General features: G+C 37.1%; 1 long non-coding RNA gene across 1 annotated transcript; it reads right to left on the bottom strand.

Moving 5' to 3' along the window:
- Positions 1-65: 65 nt before the first annotated feature.
- LOC141577444 (uncharacterized) lies at positions 66-14,605 on the bottom strand. Its single transcript, XR_012506338.1, has 2 exons — positions 13,211-14,605; positions 66-548 (listed from the first exon to the last, which is right to left on the bottom strand). It is a non-coding gene; the product is annotated as an uncharacterized LOC141577444 (long non-coding RNA).
- Between the last annotated feature and the right edge of the window lie 3,450 nt (positions 14,606-18,055).

Genomic DNA, 18,055 nt, shown 5'->3' with positions numbered 1-18,055 from the left:
TTTTTTACAGAAAATTCAGACTGGAAAAATATTTTAAAAAGGATAAAAATTGCAAGCACACAGCATTCTGTTAACATTTTATTTCTTGTTTTAGTTTTTGATAAGTTCAAAAGTTAACTTCTATTAGCTTTTCTGATCTAAAAATAATTCTTGTCTATTATAGTAAGTACAGGAAAACAAAAATGAACAAAAAGTGTAAATTATCAATGATTCCACATGCCAGAGATGACTTTTGTTAATACTAGAAGTATTATGCATACACATATGTACAGACATTGTCAAATACTTTTCAAATAAGCCAGACTGTAAGCTAAAATCTGGATGATAAAAGGAAATAAATTGAACTTTGAATGGCATACACTGCCATCATTATGGCTTTCTCCACATTTTCCAAAATGTGAGTGTATTTAAAAATAATATGTAAGGTGCTTTTTTTTCCTAATTATCAAATGCATGTGCATTAAGAAAAACATTCCATTTTTGAACCAGGCAAATCCATACTTAAATTTTTTTCCCACTTGCCAAGAGTAGTTATTTCTGTAGTTTACCTGCAAAGGAAACACATTTAATCATGTTAAAAATTTTCTGCTTGTAAGTAAAATTATCTTGTTCTGATTATAAAGACAAAATATACTCCTACAGAAAATTTCTTTCAAAACTACAGAAAAATGTTACTGAGAAGTAAAACCAGTGTCTTACAACCCAGCACAACAACTGAAAGACCTTGGGGTAAGTTAACCTCTCTAAGCTTCATTTCCCCATTTGTCTAAGGGATTTTTGGTGAGTGTTAATGATTTTATCTATATCAGAATTATAAGGAGATAATATTATAAGGTGATTAGCATAAGATATACACGGAGAAGCATTTAGTAAGTGATATAGTGCTTCCTAATATAATTGGCACCATATTGCATCATAATTTTTGACTTTAGTTTTATCTTAATGATTTTCACAAGTTCTTGTATTTGAAAGTACTAAATGTCTATACAGTATTTCATCTAGGAATGTGCCTTCATATTTTTTCCATTTTCTTATGAGTATATATTTAAATACCTACCCCAATCTTTTTTTTATTTTAAATTAAGCAAAATTTAATAATATTTCATAAAGTTTTGTCTATCTCTGACTATTACCCTGTGATAAATTCTAAGTAAAATCTGAGTCAAATAGTGTAGGTTTTTTTTAGGCTTTTGAAAAATATTGCCAAGCGTGTGTGAATATGTGTTTCCAGTAGAATGTGTTTAGTGATTATTTCAAAGGAAGTCTTGGCAATTCTAGTTATCTTACTGTTTGGATTTATATTTCTTTAATTGACTAGCAATACTGAATTTTTTGTTTATTGAGCATGTACATTTTTTCATATATGAATCATTTCCTGTCTATCATTTTAAATGTTCTTTTAGCTACAAAGACTTTTCGTCAATTTATGTCATTTTTATGGGGGGCAGGGGTATTCAGTTTTTTAAAATTCAGATACAGTTGACACAGCGTTCATATGTTAGTTTCAGGTGTACATAGTGATTTGATACATACTTATACTATGAAATGATCACCACAGTAAGTCTAGTTATCATCCATTACCACATATAGTTACACATTTTTCTTGTAATGAGAACTTTTAAGATCTACTCTTAGTAAATTTCAAATATACAATACAGTATTATTGATATACTCACTGGCTGTATGTTCTGCCTCCAGGACTGACTGACTTTACAACCGGAAGTTTGTACCTTTTGACAGCCTTCACCCATTCAGTTGAATAGTCAAATGTGTTTATCTTTTTGCATTTTGACCTTTTGGTGATAATTTTCTGGTTTTTTTTTTTTTTAACATATTTCTGATGTTACAGTCCTTGTCCTTTATTTTATTGCTTTGTCAGTGCTTACTCTTAACATGCTGAGGTGGCATTTACTGCTTGTCTCTTGTTCAGATAGCTTTTCTTTTTTCTGGTTGAAATGAAGATTAATTTTTCTTACAAATTTATAAAAATTCATTTTATATTAAGAATATTAATCTTTATTTACAGCAAGTATTTTCCCATTATTTTTCTTTGAGTATATGTCTTAACATACAAGGTATTTTTTTGTAATGTAGTGAAATTCATTTTTCCTTTGTTATTTTTTCCATGTTTTCTTGCACAATTTTCTCCCATCATGTGATGGTATAATTACCTTAGTATTTTACATTATTGTTATGGATACAGCTTTTTACTAGACTTCTGCTATAAAATTTAATGTATGTTTCCAAGTTATTATCCAATTGTTCTATCACAACTTTTTGAATAATCTACTTTCTCACTAAATTTTTATGGTATTTTAAATCATGTGATAATATTTTATTTATAATATGGGCACACTAGGGTCTTTCTCTTCAGTTTCAATGATCTTTTATTCAAGTTGTCTTTGGCATATAGATGGCTGTTTTGAATGGGATTTTTGTTTTCACATTATATTCCAAACTATGTTGCAGTAGGAAGAAAAACATGATTTTACCATGTTGGTTTTCTGTTACTACTTTCATTGATTATTTTCTCTTCTTTTTTCATAAATATCATTCCTTTTTTTTTTAATTAAAAAGTTTTGATGGTATTAATAGGATTTTTTTGATGTACAATTTGATGTATTTTGAAACCACCACTACAATCAAGATAGCTAACGTTTTCAACACCCACCAAGAGGTACAGTTTTCAAATTCCTAATTTATCCCTTCTCACCTTTATTTACTCCTTGGTAATCATAAGTTTGTTTCCTATGTCTCTGGGTCTGTTTCTGTTTTGTAGATAAATTCATTGGTGTCCTTTTTTTTTTTTTTTTTTTTTTTAAAGATTCCACATACAAGCAATATGATACGGCATTTTCCTTTCTCTTTCTAGCTTCACTTAGAATGACGATCTCCAGGTCTATCCATGTTGCTGCACATGGCATTATTTTATTATTATGGTTGAGTAGTATTCCACTGTGTGTGTGTGTGTGTGTATGTATGTATGTATACACACCTATATACCACAACTTCTTTATACAGTCATCTGTCAATGGATATTTGGGTTGTTTCCATGTCTTGGCTTTTGTAAATAGTGCTGTTGTGAACATTGAGGTGAGTGTGTCTTTTTGAACATACTCTTCTCTGGATATATGCCCAGGAGTGGGATTGCTGGATCATACAGTAAGTCTATATTTAGTTTGGTTTTTTCTTTCTGTGTATGTATATGTATATGTATGTGTGTGTGTGTATATATATATACATATATATATAAGTATAGTTTACAAGGTGTTGATTTCTGGTGTACAGCATAATGCTTCAGTCATACATGAGCATACATATATTTGTTTTCATATTCTTTTTCACCATAGGTTACTATATGGTATTGAATATAGTTCCTTGTGCTATACAGGATGAACTTCTTCATCTATTTTATATATAATAGTATCTGCAAATCTCAAACTCCCAATTTAACCCTTCCCACCCCTTTCCCCAATGGTAACCATAAGTTTCTGTGAGTTCTGAGTAAGTGTGAGTCTGTTTTTGTTTTGTAAGTTTGTCTTATTTTTTAGATTCCACATATAAGTGATATCATATGGTATTTTTCTTTCTTTTTCTGGCTAACTTCACTTAAAATCACATTCTCCAGGGACATCCATGTTGCTGCAAATGGCTTTTTTTAATGGCTGAGTAGAATTCCATTTTATAAATATACCACAGCTTCTTTATCCAGTCATCTGTCAGTGGACCTTTAGGTCATTTCCATGTCTTGGCTATTGTAAATAGTGCTGCTATGAACATTGGGGTGCATGTATCTTTTTGTTTTAAGGTTCTGGATATATGCCCAGGGAATGGGATTGCTGGATCATATAATAAGTCTATTTTTAGTCTTTTGAGGTATCTCCATACCGTTTTCCATAATGGTTGCACCAAACTACATTCTCACCAGCAGTGCAGGAGGGTTCCCTTTTCTCCACAGCCTCTCCAGCATTTATTGTTTGTGGACTTTTGGATGATGGCTATTCTGACTGGTGTGAGGTGATAGCTCATTGTAGTTCTGATTTGCATTTCTCTGATAATTAGCAATATTGAGCATTTTTTCATGTGCCTGTTGGCCATTTGTATGCCTTCATTGGAGAATTGCTTGTTTAGGTCTTCTGTCCATTTTTGGATTGGGTAATTTGTTTTTTTATTATTAAGTTGTATGAGGTATATATATATATTTTCTGGAAATTAAGCCCTTGGCAGTCTCATCTTTTGCAAATATTTTCTCCCGTTCTGTAGGTTGCCATTTTGTTTTGCTTATGGTTTCCTTTGCTATGCAAAAGTTTTTAAGTTTAATTAGGTCCTATTTGTTTATTTTTGCTTTTATTTCTATTGCCTGGGTAGACTGCCCTAGGAGAACATTGCTAAGATTTTTCTTCTAGGAGATTTATTGTGTCTCATCTTACATTTAAGTCTTTAAGCCATTTTGAGTTTATTTTTGTGTATGGTGTGAGGGAATGTTCTAACTTCATTGATTTACATGCAGCTGTTCAGTTACCCCAACAGCATTAGCTGAATATTTTTAGTTTTTTAAGGAACCTCCATACTTTCTTCCACAGTGGTTGCACCAATTTACATTCCCACCAACAGTATAAGAGGGTTCCTTTTTCTCCACACCCTCTCCAGCATTTATCATTTGGAGACTTTTTAATGATGGCCATTCTGACTGGTGTGAGGTGATATCTCAGTGTAGTTTTGATTTGCCTTTCTCTAACAATTAGTGATGTTGAGCATCTTTTCATGTACTTGTGGCCATCTGTATGTCTTCTTTGGAAAGATATCTATTTAGGTCTTCTGCCAATTTTTTCATTGAGTTTCTTGTTTTTTTTGATATTAAGGTGTATGAGCTGTTTGCATATTCTGGAAATTAGTGCTTTGTCATTTGCATCATTTGCAAATATTTTCTTCCATTCTGTAGGTTGTCTTTTTGTTTTGTTGATGGTATCCTTAGCTGTGCAAAAGCTTTTAAGTTTAATCAGATCCCATTTGTTTATTTTTGCTTTTATTTCCATTACTGTAGGAGCTGGTTCAAAAAGTATATTGCTGTAATTTATGTCAAAGTGTTCTGCCTATGTTTTCCTCTAGGAGTTTTATAGTGTCTGGTCTTACATTTAGGTCTTTAATCCAGTTTGAGTTTATTTTTGTATATGGTGTTAAAGAATGTTCTAATTTCAGTCTTTTACAGATAGTTGCCCAGTTTTCCCAGCACCACTTATTGAAGAGACTGTCTTTTCTCCATTGTATATTCTTGCCTCCTTTGTCATAGATTAATTGACCATAAGTTTGTGGGCTTATTTCTGGATTTTTATCCTGTTCCATTGATCTATGTGCCTGTTTTTGTGCCGGTACCATGCTGTTTTAATTACTGTAGCTTTGTAGTACAGTCTGAAGTGAGAGAGTGTGATTCCCCCAGCTGTTCTTTTTCAAGATTGTTTTGGCTATTTGGAGTCTTGTGTTTCCATACAAATTTTAACATTTTTTGTTCCACCTCTGTGAAAAATGTCATTGGTAATTTGATAGGGATTGCACTGAATCTGTATATTGCCTTGGGTAGTATGGCCATTTTAACAGTATTGATTCTTCTAATCCAAGAGCACGGTATATCTTTCCATCTGTTTATGTCATCTTCAACTTCTTTCATCAGTGTCTTACAGTTTTCAGAGTACAGGTCTTTTGCCTCCTTGGGTAAGTTTATTCCTAGGCATTTTATTCTTTTTGGTGCAATGGTAAATGGTATTGTTTCCTTAATTTCTTTTTCTATTTCGTTATTAGTGTATAGAAATGCAACTGATTTCTGTATATTAATTTTATATCCTGCAACTTTACCAGATTCATTGATGAGCTCTAGTAGTTTTCTGGTCTCTTCATTAGGGTTTTCTATGTACAGTTATCATGTCGTCTGCAGTGACATTTTTACTTCTTCGTTTCCAATTTGCATTCCTTTTTCCTCTCTGCATATTATAAAAACCTTGTTTAATAACATAAAGCATTGGTTAATACTTCCAGCAAATTATAGTGTAACATGAGGCATTGTGTCTTGTAGGTAAGTTTTATTTTTTTTTTTTTTTAGGTTTTTTTTTGGGGGGTGGCAGGAGATAATCTGGTTTATTTAGTTTGTAGATAATTTTAATAGGGATAATTCTAGTTTTAGAATTCCTCTGTAGAGGGATATTCTTGATCTAGTTCATGAAGTATCTCTATTCTTCATTAGTTGGGAGTCTTAAAAAAATCAGTGATTCCTATTTAATTTCTTTCTGATAGTTCATCAGTTTATCACAAGTGTTTATCAAAATTTACTGAAGTGGCAACCTAATTTTTCTAATGTCAGATACTGAGAAAGTTTTTTTTGTCTGTTTCCAACTGTTGGGTTAGATTAGAAAGCACTCTCATACCTTGCTGACTGCATTATCAATTGGTATAGTTTAGAAAGTAATTTGGCAAGAGTAGTGAAAGATTATCTTCCAGATTTCATACCATTTGGATGTTAAATGTATTACTGGAATTAGTAAAAAAAAAAAAAAAAAAAAAAAAAGTTTAAGCCCAAAATTGTTAATATCAGCATGACACTATTATTATTTGCTTCCTAATATGACCTCATCAGACCTTCCATAAATTTACTTCTACAAAATGAATTTTCTGGAATTCTTTCCCTGATTTTCATACTTTATCTGTGTCTCTAGTATCCACTGTTAAGCATATATTTGAATGGCTAGTATCCACTGTTAAGGAGGATGTATTTGAATGCCTGAGTGATCGTTGAAAAAAAAGACTTAGATATTCACTAAAGATGATTGCACACACTGCAGAACTGTTGAGGTGTGGTGCTTAACCAAATGCAGTAATAATAGGTAGCTCCTCTATTTTCTTGGTAACAGTCTCTGAGCAACCACTTTCTAGATGTTAATGTCATTTTGCCATCTACTGTTTGAAATTTAAAATCCTTATTTAGATAGGTTACAGAAAATGTATGCTTTTAAACGAAACAGTAATGACAAAAACTAGCAGAAATTTTCATAGTGTGTGTGAGAAAGTTTAGTCTTCAACTCGTACTTAATTACATAATTGAATACAAAAAAACCTATGGTAACTCTTGGTGTATAGAGTGGGTCAGATACTCAGAGAATATATTTCTTTCTGAGGTTTTATTTAAAAGAGTTTTTAAATTGAAGTATAGTTGATGTGCAGTATTATATAAGGCATACAGTATAGTGATTCAAAATTTTTAAAGGTTTTACTCCATTTATAGTTACTATAAAATATCAGCTATATTCCCTTGTATGATATATTCTTATAGGTTGTTTTATAGATAATAGTTTATACCCCCCAATCCTCTACTCTTATAATGCCCCTCCTCCCTCCCCTTTCCCCACTGTAACCACTAGCTCTTTATATCTGTGACTCTGCTTCTTTGTGTTATATTCACTAGTTTGTTGTATTTTTTAGATTCCACATATAATGATATCATAAAGTAATTATCTTTCTCTGTCTGACATTTCACTTAGCAAGTTTTTCCATGTTGCTGCAAATGGCAAAACTTCCTTTTTTATGGCTGAGTAGTACTCCATTTTATACAGATACCACATCTTTATCCATTCATACGTTGATGGACACTAAGGTTGCTTCCATGTTTTGGCAATTATAATGCTGCTATTGTAATGCTGCTATGAACATTTGGGGTGCATGTATTTTTCAGATTGGTGTTTTGGGGGTTTTTTGGATTTATACCCAGAAATGTAGTTGCTGGGTCATGTGGCAGTTCTATTTTTAGTTTTTGAGAAACTTCCATATTGTTTTCCACAGTGGCTGCACCAGTTTACACTCCCACCAATAGTGTACGAGGGTTCTCTTTTCTCCACTCCCTCACGAATATTTGCTGTGTTGTCTTTTTTATGATAATCTGACAGATGTGAGGGGATACCTTGTTTTGGTTTTGATTTGCATTTCCCTGATGACTAGTGATACTGAGCATCTGTTTCATGTGCCTGCTGGCCATCCACATTTTCTCTTTGGAAAATTGTCTTTTCAGTTCTTTTCCCCATTTTTTTTTTTTTTTTGAGGTTGTGTTGTATGAGGTGTTTGTATATGTTGGGTATTAACCCCTCATCAGTCATATCATTTGCAAAGATTTTCTCCTAATAAGTAGGTTGTCTTTGCATTTTGTTGATGCTTTTCTTTGCTGTGCAAAAGCTTTTAAGTTTAATTAGGTCCCATTTGTTTATTTTTGCTTTTATTTCATTTTAGGAGATGGATCCAAAACAAATATTGCTAGTTTATGTCAAATAGTGTTCTGCCAATGTTTTCCTCTAGGAATTTTATGGCATCCCATATCTTACATTTAGGCCTTTAATCCACGTTGAATTTATTTTTGTATATGGTATTAGAGAATGTTCTAATTTCATTGTTTTACATGTAGCTGTCCAGTTTCCCCAGCACCACTTATTGAACAGACTGTCTTTCCTCCATTGTGTATTCTCGCCTCCTTTGTTGTGGGTTAATTGACCATAAGTGTGTGGGCTTATTCTGGGCTCTCTATTCTTTTCTATTGATCTAAGTGTCTGTTTTTGTGCCAGTACCATGTTTTGATTACTGCAGCTTTATGATATAGTATGAAGCCAGGGAAATGATACCTTCAGCTCTGTTCTTTCTCAATATTGTTTTGGTTATTTGGGGTCTTTTGGATTGCCACACAAATTTTAAAATTATTTGTTCTAGTTCTGTGAAAAATGCCATTGGTATTTTGATACGGATTGCATTGAATCTGTAGATTGCCTTGGGTTATGCTAACAACATTAATTCTTCCAGTCCAAGAACATGGTTTATCTTTCCCTCTGTTTATGTCATCTTCAGTTTCTTTCATCAGAGTCATATAGTTCTCAAGTACATATATTTTGCTTCCATAGGTAGGTTTATTCTGAAGTATTTTACTTTAATACAGTGGTAAATGGGAGTTTATTTAATTTCTGATAGTTCATTATTAGTCTATAGAAATGCAACTGATTTCTGTATATTAATTTTGTATCCTGTAACTTTACTAATTCACTGATGAGATCTAGTAGTTTTCTTTAGTGGTGTCTTTAGGATTTTCTGTGTATAGATCATGTCATCTGCAAATACTGACAGTTTAACTTACTTCCTTTCCAATTTAGATTCTTTTTATTTCTTGATCTTCTCTGATTGCTGTGCCTAGGACTTCCAAAACTATGTTGAATAAAAGTAGCAACAGTGGACATCCTAGTCTTGTTCCTGTCTTTTCACTGTTGTGTATGTTGTTAGCTGTGGGTCTCTCCTATATGGCCTTTATTATCTTATGTTCCCTCTGTGCCTGTGGAGAGTTATCATAAATGGATGCTGAATTTTGTTAGCTTTTTCTGCATCTATTGCAATGATTTTTGGTTTTTATTCTTCTGTTTGTCAATGTGGTATATTAGATTGATTTGTGGATATTCAAAAATCCTTCTATCCCTGGGATAAATCTCACTTAATCATGGTGTATGATCCTTTTACTGTATTGTTGGATTCGGTTTGCTAATTTTTTCTGAGGACTTTTGCAACTATGTTAATCAGTGATATCAGCCTGTAGTGTGTGTGTTTTGGGGGAGGTCTTTGTCTGGTTTTGGTATCAGGGTGATGGTGGCCTTGTAAAATGGGCTTGGAAGTGTTCCTTCCTCTGCAATTTTTGGAATAGTTTCAGAAGAATAAGTGTTAACTCTTCTCTAAATGTCTGGTAGAATTTACCTGAAGCCATCTGGTCCTGGACTGTTTGTTGGGAGTGTTTAAATTACTGATTCAATTTCATTACTGGTAGTTGGCCTGTTCATATTTTCTACTTTATCTGGTTCAGTCTTGGGGAGCTTGTACCTCTCTAAGAATTTGTGCATTTCTTCCAGGTTGTCCATTTTATTGGCATGTAGTTGTTCTTAGAAGTCTTTATGATCCTTTGTATTTCTGTGGTGTCAGTTGTAACTTCTTTTTCAGTTATGATTTCATGTATCTGGGCCCTCTCCCTTTTTTTCTTGATGAGTTTGGCTAAAGGTTTATCAATTTTATCTTTTCAAAGAACCAGCTTTTAGTCTTTGATCTTTTCTATTGTTGTTTTAGTCTATTTCATTTATTTCTGCTCTGATCTTTAGGATTTCTTTTCTACTAACTTCGGGTTTTGTTTGTTCTTTCCCTAGTTCCTTTAGGTGTAAGATTAGGTTGTTTACGTGAGATTTCTCTTCTTTCCTGAGGTAAACTTGTATCGCTATAAACTTGCCCTTAGAACTGTTTTTTCTGCATTGCATAGGTTTTGGATCATTGTGTTTTCACTTTCATTTGCCTGTAGATATTTTTTATTTCCTATGTGATTTCTTCATGATCCATTGGTTGTTTAGCCTCTACATATTTGTGGGTTTTGCAGATTTTTCTAGTTGATTTCTAGTCTCAGCATTGTGGTCAGAAAAGATGCTTGGTGTGATTTCAGTTTTCTTAAGTTAACACAGGCTTGTTTTGTGGTACAGAATGTAATCTATCCTGTTGAGTGCCCTTGAAAAGAATGTGTATTCTCCCTTTGGATGGAATGCCTTCTCTCTCCATCTGGTCTAATGTGTCATTTAAGGCCAGTCTTTACTTACTTCTTTTCTGTCTGATGTGTCCACTGATGTAAGTGAGGTGTTAATGTCCCCTACTACTATTGTTACTGTCAGTTTCTCCTTTTATGTACATTAATATTGCCCTTTATATATTTAGATGCTCCTATATTGGGTCACATTTACATTTGTTAAATTTTCTTATTGATCATTATATAATGACCTTTCTTGTCTTTTGTGATAAAAGTCTACTCTATCTAATAAGTATTGTTGCTCCAGCTTTCTTTCCATTTCCATGGAGTATTTTTTTCATCCTCTCACTTTCAGTCTATCTGTGTCTTTAGATCCGAAGGGACTCTCTTGTAGGCACCATATATGTATGGGTTTTGTTTTTGTATCCATTCAGCCACTCTGTGTCTTGGAGTATTTAGTCCATTTACATCTAAGGTAATTATAGACATGTATGGTCTTACTGCCATTTTGTTAATTGTTTTGGGGTTATTGTAGTTTTTTCCCTTTTGTTCTCTTGTGACTTGATGACCATCTTTGTTACATTTAGATTCCCTTTTCTTTTAGGGGTGGAGGGGTGGAGAGGGAGGTAATTAGGTTTATTTTATTTCTAGAGGAGGCACTGGGGATGGAACCCAGGACCTCCTGCATGCTGGAGCATGCACTCTACCAGTTGAGCTACGCCCACCCTCCCACCCTACCGGGCTCCCTTTTCTTTTGTTACCCAACCCCTGGCTCTAGTTTACTTCTAGAGGAGGCACTGGGGATGGAACCCAGGACCTCCTGCATGCTGGAGCATGCACTCTACCAGTTGAGCTACGCCCACCCTCCCACCCTACCGGGCTCCCTTTTCTTTTGTTACCCAACCCTCTGGCTCTAGTTTACTTCTAGAGGAGGCACTGGGGATGGAACCCAGGACCTCCTGCATGCTGGAGCATGCACTCTACCAGTTGAGCTACGCCCGCCCTCCCACCCTTCCGGGCTCCCTTTTCTTTTGTCTGTCACAGATTTTTTTGGTTTCTGGTTACCATGAGGTTTTTATACAGCAGTCTACGTAGACACATGATTGTTTTAAGTTGCTGGTCTCTTAATTTCAAATGCATTTTTAAAACCCTGCATCCATATTCTTCTCCCCTCAGGTTTACTATTTTTGATACATTTTATATCTAATTTTTTATGTATCCCTTAACTGCTTATTGTGGATATAGATGATTTTACTACTTTTGTTGTTGAACCTTCCTCCTAGCTTATGTGTGAGTGCTTTCCTACCTTTACTCTATATTTACTGGTACCTTTACTGGTGAGCTTTCCCATTTCATAATTTTCTTGTGGCTCTTCCTCTTTTGCCTAGAGTGGTTCCTTAATCATTTGTTGTAAAGCTGGTTTGGCGGTGCTTAACTCTTAGTTTTCGCTTGTCTATAAAGCTTTCTGCTCTCTCCATCAGATCTGAATGAAAGTGTTATTGGGTAGAGTGTTCCTGGTTGTAGGTTTTTATCGTTCATCACTTTATATATGTCTTGCCACTCCCTTCTAGTCTGCAGAATTTCTGCTATAAAATCAGCTGATAACCTTATGGGAGTTTTCTTGTTACTTTCCCCTTGGTGCTTTTAATATTCTCCTTACCTTTAATTTTTGTCATTTTAATTATGATGTGGCATGGTGTGTTCCTCTTTGGGTTAATCTTTATGGGACTCTGTGCTTCCTGGACTTGGGTGACTGTTTCCCAGGTAAGGAAGTTTTCAGCAGGGCCCAGAGACCCCAGAGCTGGTGTCAGGTTGCTGTGGGGGGAGGCAGGGCATTTCCTGACACAGTTGGGTACTGGGTCCATGGTATCCCAAACCACGTGTTGGCCTGTTAGTGGGCAAGGTCAGGGTCCAGCTTGTCCTAAAGGAGGTTCTGGCCTGCTGGATGCAGCCTGGGTCCCCAGGCTTTGTGATTATGGTTTTCTTGAGTCTAATATCTGCCCCTGGTGGGTGAGGCTAGTCTAGAAGTGTGTCTAAAGGTGGCTGGAGGGTCAGCAAGTCCTTAAGCAGCCTGTCTGCTGATAGCTGGGGCTATGTCCCCACCCAGTTGCTTGGTCTGAAGTGTCCCAGCACTGGCCTCTATAGGCTGTTGGGCGGACCCAGGTCTTGGTGCTAATAAGCTAGAGGGAGGATCCCAGAATGACACCTGCTTGCAGCAATGCCCACATAGTAAAAGGAGCTCCCAAGTATGGCTGCCACCACTGTCTATGTCCCTAGGGTTAACTGCAGTCACCTCCACACCCAACCTCTCTGTAAGACTCTCCAAGACCAGCAGGTAGGTCTTACCAGGCTCCCATCAAATTACTGCTTTTTCCCTGGGTCCTGCTGCATGTGATTTTATGTGCCCTTTAAAGAGTGAACTCTACTTCCCCCAGTCCTTTGGTACTCCTGAAATTAAGCCCCTTTGTCCTCCAAAGCCAAATGCTCTGGGGGCTCCAGTTAGCCATGCAGGACCCCCAGGCTGGGTAACCTGAGTGGGCTCAGAACTGACTCCTGTGGGAGAACGTCTGCAATATTAGTCTCCAATTTGTGGGTCGCCCACCTTTGGGTAGGGAAATTGAGTATATCTGAGTCCACCCTTCCTACCTGTCTCACTGTGTTTCCTTCTTTCTGTCTTCAATTGTAGAAGATCTTTGCTAGTGGGTTCAAGTCTTTTTCATCAATGGTTTTTCTGCAAATAGTTGCAATTCTGGTGTGCTCATGAAAGAAGTAAGCTCAGGATCTCTTATACTTCGTCATCTTGGCCGTAGAGAATATATTTATTGATATAACAAAAAGATTTAAATTGCTTTAACTTTTACTAATAAGTTCACATAATTTGAGTTTTATAAGAAACTTGCCACATTTCATCTGGATTCTCAGCATTCACACCCACTACTACATGGTTTTTTTGAATGGGTTACCCGTAACTTTTTGGGTTTTTTTTAGCAGACCTTCAGTTTACAGAATAAGACAGAGTAAATCACTGCAATGTCATCACGAATGTAATGTACCAATTTCCAGGTATAAAAAAACCAGACAAACTTACAACCCTTTAAGAGCTTTTTATATTGGCTTGCTCGTGCAGATGCTAGGATCAGATCACTGCTCTACTTTCATCCTGTCCAGCCAGCAACACATATACAGAAGCACACAGGTGTGATACAGTGGTTTCTGCACCAGCAGACCAAATTCTTTCTAGTGCCATCCATGGACTCAAGGAAAGCCTGTTTCTTGGCTATGGGAACAGTAAGAGTGGTGTAACTACTCATTTCCTCAATCTCCAAAACGCGGCCTCGTAGCAAAATCGTTTCATATATGGAGCATTCTTTCCCCTCAGGATGGCTATGACTGAAATCAGGTGACCTCTTCGTTGTCCTCCTGAAGGCTATGAAGAGTTCACTTATGACCATATTTCTTTTCTAGATAGAACTGAAGGAACAAGGTTGTATTCCATGCAATATTAGAGCAAGATTAATATAAAGCTGATGACAGCAGTTAAGGTCTGGTACCTGAGCTCAGATGTTTCATTGGTTATATGGCCCCTTCTCCTGGCTCCTTAGTGGTCCATCATCCAGAAGGCTGTTACTATTACAGGTAGCAGTTTTATCCTTTGCTTCATTTACCCAAGAGCCAGTCAGCAGGGTCTGTGTGTGTGAGTGGACTACACGTCTAATTTCTACTGACTCAACTTTATATTCTTAGTTAGAAGTATAGTTTATCACTTAGAAGTCAAAACATTCTTCCAGCCAGGAATTAGTGATCCACAAAAACTTTCTAACTCATGGTGTAAGTCATGAACCAAAATACAATCAATGTACAATCCTAATAAGTAACACTCATTTCTTCATACTAGGCAGAGTGTTCAGTTTTTATTAAATTTTTTATTTATCCTTCTCCAGATGAGAAAAACATTTCATAAAACCTTTGATGTATCATATGTATACAGATACACTTGAAGGCATTGCTTAAGCTCAAAGACTGGGGAAAGAGGGTTTTCTAACCTTGCAGGCTGACTCTCCATTAACAAGCTAACCCCTGCCCTGGTTTCCTGCTTCATCCTGTGAGGGGAGTCAGTTATGGATTCCATTTACAACTGTCCACTTCATGTACATATCAGATTTTGGTATCTACACTTCCCATTCACTCTCACCCCTTACCTGGTAGCCAATTCAGCCATGTGCAGCATGCTCCTGGCTATCATTTGGGAATAGTTCTATGTGCAGGCCAAGCTCAAGGAGATTCCTCTGGACTTAAACCCCAAACTCAATGTCCGGAGACGGGTTTTTGCATAATGTGCTGGGCACTTGCAGCTGGTCAAAGTTCCCAGTAGACATCCTGCCTGTGCGGAGTCTTGGTTGGGGCAGAGAAGATTGGTGAGAAGCCCTATCAAGATCTAGGTAGCAATCAGGATTGCAGCTTTGAGGATGACCCAAGTCTGCTGAAGCCTTGGTCTTGTGCAGAGGCAGGAGCAGGAAGGGGGCTTTGTTCAGAAGAATGACAGAATTGGAGCCATCTCATTACTGCTACTAACCAGTCTTAAACTACAAACAAGTCACCAGCCGTATGCTTTATTAAAAACAAAAATAAAAAAATAAAACTGATTATTCTCTTGGTCCATTATCTCACTTCCCTGGGGTAATTATCAATTCACTTTTGTTCCTGGACCACAACTACTCTCTTTGGAAAGATGTGCAGTATGAATACTTAACCATAGACACGGACAGGATGCTCTTTGGGAGGTGACTGCAGATAGTGGTATCAGACACAAGAAAAATGCTCAGCCTGCTGCTTCTACACTCCATCCCTGCACAGAAAGTGATTCACTTTCTTCTACTATCCTTTACTGTCTCATCATCCCACTGCTGGCTTTCAGAAGATGAGGGTCACAGAAAAATCTCAACAATACTCCAGTTTAACTCTAATAGCAGCCTTTGTCCATCCCCCATGATTGACTTTACATCCCAGATCCTTACCACAGTCCCAACAATTCTATTTTCTTACCCAAGTTGGGCAGTTGACCTTCAAAAACTGCTTTTATTAATACCAAGGATATAGTGGTGAGAAGCACTGTTTTCTCACATCATAGACTAATGAAGGATCTGAGCCATGTGGTCACTTTCATACAACAGAGCAGCAACTGTACAACCCAAATGCAAAGCTTCCTCTACTGGGTTTTCATATAGTTTATTCCACTTTTATCCTGGCATTTCATTTTCCAAGGAAACAGGAACAGAATCCTGTTTAGTCCTGTTGCATTGGTAAACATGACATGATGTTCCTAACAGACCTAGAACAATCTTTCTAAAGAAATGTGGTCAGTAATATAACTCTTGTTTCAGAGTGATCTGTAAGAAAGCGACAAGGACTACCCCAGCTGTGCTGTGTTCCTAGAACCTCAGGTACAAACACTAGCTTGCAAGAGTGCAAATATTATAGTCCAGAGCTGACGCCCTCTCCCCTTCTGAGAATCATGTAGTCCAAGCTCAAACCCTCTACAAACCTCCTTCCCACTCCTTCCTACTGAGCCTCCTCATGGCTCTTCATGGTGAGTGCTCTCCCTCACTACCAAACTTAAGAAACCTGAATTTGTTTGACCGTAGATCTATTCCTAGGGGTCTGTACCTGCTGGGCTTCATTACAAGTCCAGGAAAGAAGGCATGTGAGAGTAGCCAGAGAGATAAAGCTCAGTCTTCCAGCCCTATCTGCACTGTAGTGGTCAGAAAGAATTTGATGCTAATTTTCTTTTGAGGTGAGGAAGGTGGCACCTATGTTTTTAACTGTTTTAAGAGTATATGAAAGGTTTTAGAAAAGAAAACTCTATTTCCTTCAGCTAGTATTTTAAAAATGAGGATGGGAGATTTAGATCTGTAACATTGTCACAGCTACAGTGGAAGTATTTTGTATATTAAATTCAGCAATGTGAACACATCTTGTACCCAAATCCCTTGAAATGAGAACATCATCAAAACTGATTTTGAATACTTTCTGGAAGATAAAAACAGACTGATAAGCTTGTCTTCTCAGAGCAGAAACATCCTAAAATGTGAGTGTGACAGAAATCACTGCAGAGGAAGAGAAATGGAGAGAGACTCTGTGACAGATTTTATCTTCTAAGACAGCCACAGTGCTGTCTCCCATCCCACATGTGCCTTGAAAACTTTGCCACTTCACAGGGTTGAATCTAATTCATGTCTCTTTAAACATGGGAAGGCTCGTGTTGGGCTGCACCCCACAGCCTTGCAAGCCTTCTAGTTACTCAGCCTGGGAACCAAGGAAAGAGCCCAAAGACTGCGGCAGAGATATCAATGGCTTATTGGACAGGGGATCATAAGCAAAAGGTCCTGGAGCGACACCCCATGGACAGCAGAGGGCAGGACATGACAGCAATCTTCACTACTTGGACTGTATATTTATAAGGGTAATTGACATCCAGTTGGCTCGTCAGTTACCAGGGAAACCAGCAGCTGGGGCACATCTTCACTACCCCTCAGGTTAACAACTGCCACAAGGGCAGATATTTCCCTTTAATGAACTAGCAAGTGGACCCATTCTGACCTAAGGATTAAAACAATCACTAACTGGGGCAGTGAGCAAGCAAGTGTGCAGACACAGCCATCAAGACTCATTTTGCAGTGAGGCCACCACTGTCACACAGTCTGGGAGGGAGCTGATCCCCAGCCCTCAGGCTAGGGAGGAGATTTGAGATCTTTAAGCAGCACAGTACAGGGAGGTCATGACCCATACACCAAATGCAACCAGTAACAGCATTGTGAGAAAATACAACCACTGCCTGTGGTTTTCGTTCTGACTTGCAGTACCAAACTGCCTTTCCACCACTGGTCCCCACAGTTAGTGCCAAACACTGGAGCCTTTCAATTTACTCGGCAGCAGCAAGGTTGTAGGGCACATGGAAATGCCAGTGTCTGAACTTCATGTAAAATAAAGTGGATTCCTTGGTTTCTACCATTGTCCATAGTCAGACAGGAAGACAAGAGTTCAGCCATTTTGAAAAGGACCAGAGAATAGCCTTTGGCAAAAAAGCCTTTGGCAAAAGAGCCTTTGCAAACTTTTCCAAGGGAAAGAGAAAGAAAAAAAAAAAGGCTCCTTGGAATAAAAGATTAACTTTATCTCTGTTACAGTAATGAGTATACCTAGCTGCCACAGACAAGAACCTCAACTATAAATTTTACCCGTATCTGTTCCTGTGCTTTCTTGCGGAAAATTCTCCTGCTTTTTTTCCCCTCACAGAAGCACTCCCTATTCCTGATAGCCACTATGTTTACTGATACGGCTTGTAGTATTTTTTGTACAAAGATTGCTGAAGCCATCACTCATCAGCTGCTGCCGCCACCCCCCACAGTGAGTTCAGGGTGCAGACAAGGCAGCAGCCCAGCCTCTGCAGCACCCACAATAGTGCACTCTGAGGGGACTCAGAATAAGAAAGGACAG

Source organism: Camelus bactrianus, chromosome 4, assembly GCF_048773025.1.
Source record: "Camelus bactrianus isolate YW-2024 breed Bactrian camel chromosome 4, ASM4877302v1, whole genome shotgun sequence".
Lineage (NCBI taxonomy): Eukaryota > Metazoa > Chordata > Mammalia > Artiodactyla > Camelidae > Camelus > Camelus bactrianus.
This window is presented reverse-complemented; position numbering and strand designations above follow the sequence as displayed.